Genomic DNA, 6000 nt, shown 5'->3' on the forward strand with positions numbered 1-6000 from the left:
GAAAGAAGTGGCCATTCATGTTAAGACATTTTCTTTAAACAGGGTCCCAAAGTGCACTTTATATGAGCTGTGCCGAATAGGAAATTGTCAGTGTCCTTGCTGTCCAGGAGTTTATCATCTAAAACAGAAATTAGATGCTTTGTGGACAAAAAAGCTATTATCCATTGATTGGACGCAAAGTATAAATGAAGTACTTTCAATGTGATATTGAATTGAAAACCAAGATATTTAATATCACCACTAGAGAACCAAGAAAAATGATATGGACTTCTCAAAGAAGTAAGCCTGATAATATTAAAAAAAAAAAAAAGAAATGTTTGGGTTTCAGTCAATAAATGGGCATTTCTATATGCTTAAATATAATTCCAGCGGTATTTAAAAATATTTTGGTTGCATTTTGGTGAAAGCAACACTGAACGTGGGATCATTAAGACCAGGGTTTCATGTTCATTATCTATATAACCTTAAAGAAGCCACTCATTTTTGGGCTCAGAGTCCTCTTCTGTAAAATTAAGGGATTAAGCTGGATGCTCTCTTTCAGTTCTAACATACATTTTTCTATGCCTATATTACAAATGAGCACAAATATTATCACAGATTTTTTAGCCTTCTGTAAGTTCATATATTTGTTTCCTAAGGGTGCAATGGTCTTCAAACAAATCACTTCTATTCCCACAGTCAATCTGATTGTTATCCATTCATCAGTATGAGAGACACAAATCAATATAAGGAATTCAAAGATGTTCACTTCTAATATTAATTACAATGAAAGGTAAGAATTTGTTGAGGAAACTAATCTTCTTGCCAAGTGCAGTTGCTCACGCCTGTAATCCCAGCACTTTGGGAGGCTGAGGTAGGTGGATAACCTGAGGTCAGGAGTTCGAGACCAGCCTGGCCACATAGCGAAACCCCATCTCTACTAAAAATACAAAAATTAGCTGGGCTTGGTGGCGCATGCCGTAATCCCAGCTACTCAGGAGGCTGAGGCAGGAGAATTGCTTGAACCCAGGAGGCGGAATTTGCGGTGAGCCGATATCGCGCCACTGCACTCCAGCCTGGGTGACAAGAGTGAGGTACTGTCTCAAAAAAAAAAAAAAAAAAGAAAAAAAAAGAAAGAAAAAAAGAAAACTAATCTTCAATTTCCATAAGGTTTTTCTTTAAAAAGCAAACTATTGAGCATCTTCATGGAGAGCTCCAAAACAGCTTCACGAAGAGAAGTCCGTATAAATATCATGATTTTTAATGAGTTATATTTTGAGAAATGAAAAAGGAATTCTAAGAAAGGTGGATTATACAACATTCCAGTTAGATAGCATAGTTTCTTCATTCCTATTAAGCCCAATCCTTCAGCAGAAGTTTTCTTAAACCTTTGTTTATGCATTTCCTTCTTAAATGCCCATAAAGACTTTTTACCTTAAAATGCTATTGTAAGATAGTCTAGAAAAACAACTATTTCTTACTATTCTTTATTTGATGTAAGAAGCATCTGGTGGAGATGGAAGAACCTGAGAAACCCCTGAATAGTGTGTCTATTTTAGCACAAATTCTAAAGTTCACATTAGATTTCAATGTAAACCTCAACCATCTGTTGGCATATACCAAAAACAAAAGTATTCAAACAAAGTAAAACCAAAATGATGTTTTTACAAATCTTGTCAGAGTGTACTAATCAGAGGATGAGAAATGACATACAACTGACATATTCAGTGATCAAAACTTACCACCCAATGGTAAGAAGGCTCAGGGAAATAGCACACTTACCAATCTTCCAGAGAGAACAGAGTTCTTCAAGATGGGAAATCAAGGTGGTATATTTTGCATAATTTTATGCATAATGCAACAAAAAAGTAGATGGAAATAATAATTTTTCTGGTAAAAAAAAATTCATTCCTGGCCAGCCATGGTGGCTCACGCCTATAATCCCAGCACTTTGGGAGGCCGAGACGGGTAGATCCCTTGAGGTCAGGAGTTTGAGACCAGCCTGGTCAACATGGTGAAACCCCATCTCTACTAAAAATACAAAAATTAGCTGGGTGTGATGGTACATGCCTGTAATCACAGCTACTTAGGAAGCTGATGCAGGAGAATTGCTTGAACCTGGGAGGCAGAGGTTGCAGTGAGCTGAGATCTTAATTCCAGTAACAGTTTTGTTGTTAGATGGCTCATTACAGTTATAAAAATGATAAGAAGGTAGGGGCCATTTATTAAAATAACCTGCAGAATGTTAGAAAATATAATGGATACATTGAAGAATCATCTTCAGTTAGAAACAAGAAGGAACTCTCTCATGTTGCCATAAGGTACTCTGCTCTGGAGGAAGAAGCTAAGGTAATTGAAACAGGAGAGTGGGCCTGTTGGTGAGGCTGCAGGTGAGGTTAGTGAAACTCCAGGTCCTCAAGAGATTTCAGTTCAAGACATGCAGGCTTTAAAGAATAAGCCTGCAGTAACTAAGCCTGAGATGACTTATACTACTCATCTCTAGTGAATCAGGTGACTGAGAGAGGGAGTGGACCTTGATTGAGATTTAGGAAGATTATCTATCCTGAAATAATTTCTTCACTTTCTAATTCTTAAAAATGTACAATTTAAGATAAAATAGATCAAATGAAAAGGAATTGGAATCAAACAGTTAAATGCCTTAATATGGAGAACAAATAGTTTATGAAAACAATGGGAAATGACTGACAACAGCTCCTTTCAGATTCTAATGGGAAATGAGTGGAAGGAACTGGAAGGGTCTAAATGCAGAATTGGCAAAAGAGGGTCAAAGCTGTTGTCAGGAGTGTTTCTAAGGGTGTGTGGGAGGATGAAGAAGAAAGGCTGGGAAGAAGTTGACTTCGCAGAGGTAATAGCTAATGACTGTTTAGTGTCAGCTTTGTTTAGCCTCAACTAGGAAGAGAGCAGTAGGAGGAATGAATGGCTGTATAGCATCAACTTTGTTTACTCTCAGCTGGGAAAGAACAAGTTAAAAGAATGAACGGCTGCAGTGCTAATTTATATACTGTCAACTTGGAAGGGACAAATGAGATGTTTGAATCAAGGTATTTATTGAGAGGGTGAGTTGGAAAGGCAACTTCAGATGGTTTCTAGGCAAAAGTTTACAAATACAAGTAAAATAAAAGAACTTTATCCTAGATACTTGTTTCATTAATAGGAACTAATCTGTTGAACTACATGAAAAATAACTAGAAAATTGATTAATATCTCATCTCCAGATTACAAGAATGTACATTTCTTCAGTTTTATAGAACATTATGAAAAAACCACTAGTAAACTGCTCTTTTTCCTTGCCAATGCAAAGTCAACTCTCATAACCATAAAGCACAACGAAATTAAACCTCTCATTTATGTCAACTTTTTGATTGGTATATATATGGGGACCCTGAATAGGTCCATGTTATCTTGATGGTCTCATATAACCAATTACCCAGAGCTGTCTTGGTATTTGGTCTCTGAGAGGAGTAAAATTGATTATTCAAGAAATACTTCAGAGGTCAAAGATACTGAGGGAGGCTTTGCTAGTTCACAGGTTAACACTTTAAGGATAAACTCAGAGTTATTTAAGTGGGAGAATTTGGATGTTCAAACTTAACAAGATTGGAGATAATGATGCCAAGCCCTTGGGTCACTGGATGTCGTTTGTGATAACTGAGCTTATTAACGATGGTTGGCTGACTTCCAGCCTAATATGTATTTTTAAAAAGATAGTTAAAACAATTTTGGTTTGTTTTTGGAGTGGATTTTGCTAGTGGCCTTTATAATGATATTTTCTCTTTCATAAAAGTTTATCTAATTATTGGTTCCTCTCCATTTTCTCAGATAGCACACACCCTTTCCAGGACAAAAATTTGTATCATTGGGTGCATAGGAAAAAACTTTATACAAAATGTGGCTGTAAAGTGATCAGATTGATTCTAAAAGAGAGACATTTGAATTCCAGCTGAGTTTCTGAGCTACTCCTCAAATAAAGAGAGAAGAGGTCTTCTATAAGGGGCAAGCCAAGGGATGAGACACACACCCCTTCTATGGGTTACCTAGAAAGTCACATTACTTGGGGGTGTAAGTCATATAGAATGTTTAAATTTTTGCAAAAATAATGAGCAAAGTAAAAGGAAAATCTAGACTATGCAAAAATTATTAGTTTAAAATACCTAGGAGACTTTTTATTGGTTTAAACAAATGACGTAAGCCTAAGATTAGTTGATGGAGATTTTGGGTTCAAGCAACCTAGTAATTTCACAGCTCCATATATTTCAGTTGAAGCTTCCTGTAAAGATTGCATCATCAGTATACTCTTAAATCAATCCAGGCTACACTTATGGATATGCTTACATTAAGATAAAAGCCTTGTGCCATCCATTTCACACTGTAAACTATAATTTCTACTTCACTTCCTATGCAGTCGCCACTAGAGTTCTACACTTAGCATGCATTCTGCTGACAAAGAAGAAACATAAAGGAGTGTTGTGCGGTAAAAAAAAATTTTTAAAAAAGAACAAGCATTATTTCTCTTCAAAATCTGTTTAAAGGGGAAATAAGAAACTGCATAGAAAGAGGGACCTATTTGTCCACAAATTGAAAATTGGAGAAAGACCAAATTAGAGTATATTTTCTTCTGAGCTTCTCAAGGTATCTCAGTAGCCTTGAGCCCAAAAAGAAAGCACTCCCCCAGCATTGCCCTCAAAACAAAACAAAAACACAGGAATCTTCCACTAAGGGCTTCTGTCTATTGAGATGGGTTTTCTTGGGTGTACACTGAGAAGATAGAAAGACCTGTAATAGGAAAAAGCTTTGTTTTCTAAAAAGTGAGAAAACTTGATGGAGGATGGAATCAAAACCTGGTTGTGAATACTGTCTCCTCTCATACTTCCATGGCACCATGAGGACAAGTCAAATTTTATGGGCCTCCGAGACTCTGCAGAAGAGACTCCCAGGCTGAATACAAGCCTTAGGCCACTGGAATATGCTGGTTTTCCTCCCATTCACCATTTTGGTACTTATCAGTTACATTTTTTCTCCCACTCCTTCCACACCTTATTTACTCTATGTGATTTTGAGCAAGTACTTTTACATCTAAAGATATTTTCTCATCTCTAAAATAAGAACAAGGTAATAGAGAATCACTACAAGTCCAATAGAATAGGGTTCTATTCCAGATTGTCTCAACCTTAATATTTAGGCTACTAACTGGGCAACCTTTTAGATTCTATTCCAAATTCCCTCAAACCCTTTCTAACATCAACAGACTAATTCCCTTAGCCCCATTCCTTCCTCATTAAAATAAAATCACTGGGCTGGGCACTATGGCTTCTGTTGTAACCCCAGCACTTCAGGAGGCCAAGGCAGGAGGATCACTTGCGGTAAGGAGTTTGAAACCAGCCTGGGGAACATAGTGAGACCCCATCTCTAAAAAAAAAAAAAAAAAAAAAAAATTAACTGGGTGTGGTGGTATGCATCTGTAGTCCCTGGTACTGGGGAAGCTGGGGCAGGAGGATTGCTTGAGCCTAGAAGTTTGAGGTTGCAGTGAGCTATCTTTGTTGCAGTGAGCCATGTTGTTGCAAATGACCAGATCTCACTCTTTTTTTATGGCTGAATAGCACTGCATTGTGTATATGTACCACATATACCAGCCTGTGTGACAGGGCAAGACGCGTTTCTAAAAAAAAATAAAAATAAAAAAAATACGTGCAGTATTTTTTCAAAATCTACAGTCACTTTTTCCTAATAATCAACTTTAAAAAATATTTCAAAATAAGCTTGAATTGGGCCCTTTGCTCTCACAACACCAAAACACCTTTTTCCCAATTACAGCACAGCAAACACATGACATTCATTTCTGTCTTCTGAATTTTCTGCATGATTTCCTCTTTGAAAGTTTTCTTTTTTAGTTCACCTATTCAACTAAATCTTATTCTCCAAAACAATTCACCAAATTATGCTGCCCTTTCATTCAGACTGTGCTTGGAATTTCCCCAGCAATCATCAGTGATACCAGGCTCT

The sequence above is a fragment of the Gorilla gorilla genome, chromosome 4, assembly GCF_029281585.2.
Source record: "Gorilla gorilla gorilla isolate KB3781 chromosome 4, NHGRI_mGorGor1-v2.1_pri, whole genome shotgun sequence".
In the NCBI taxonomy this organism is placed as follows: domain Eukaryota; kingdom Metazoa; phylum Chordata; class Mammalia; order Primates; family Hominidae; genus Gorilla; species Gorilla gorilla.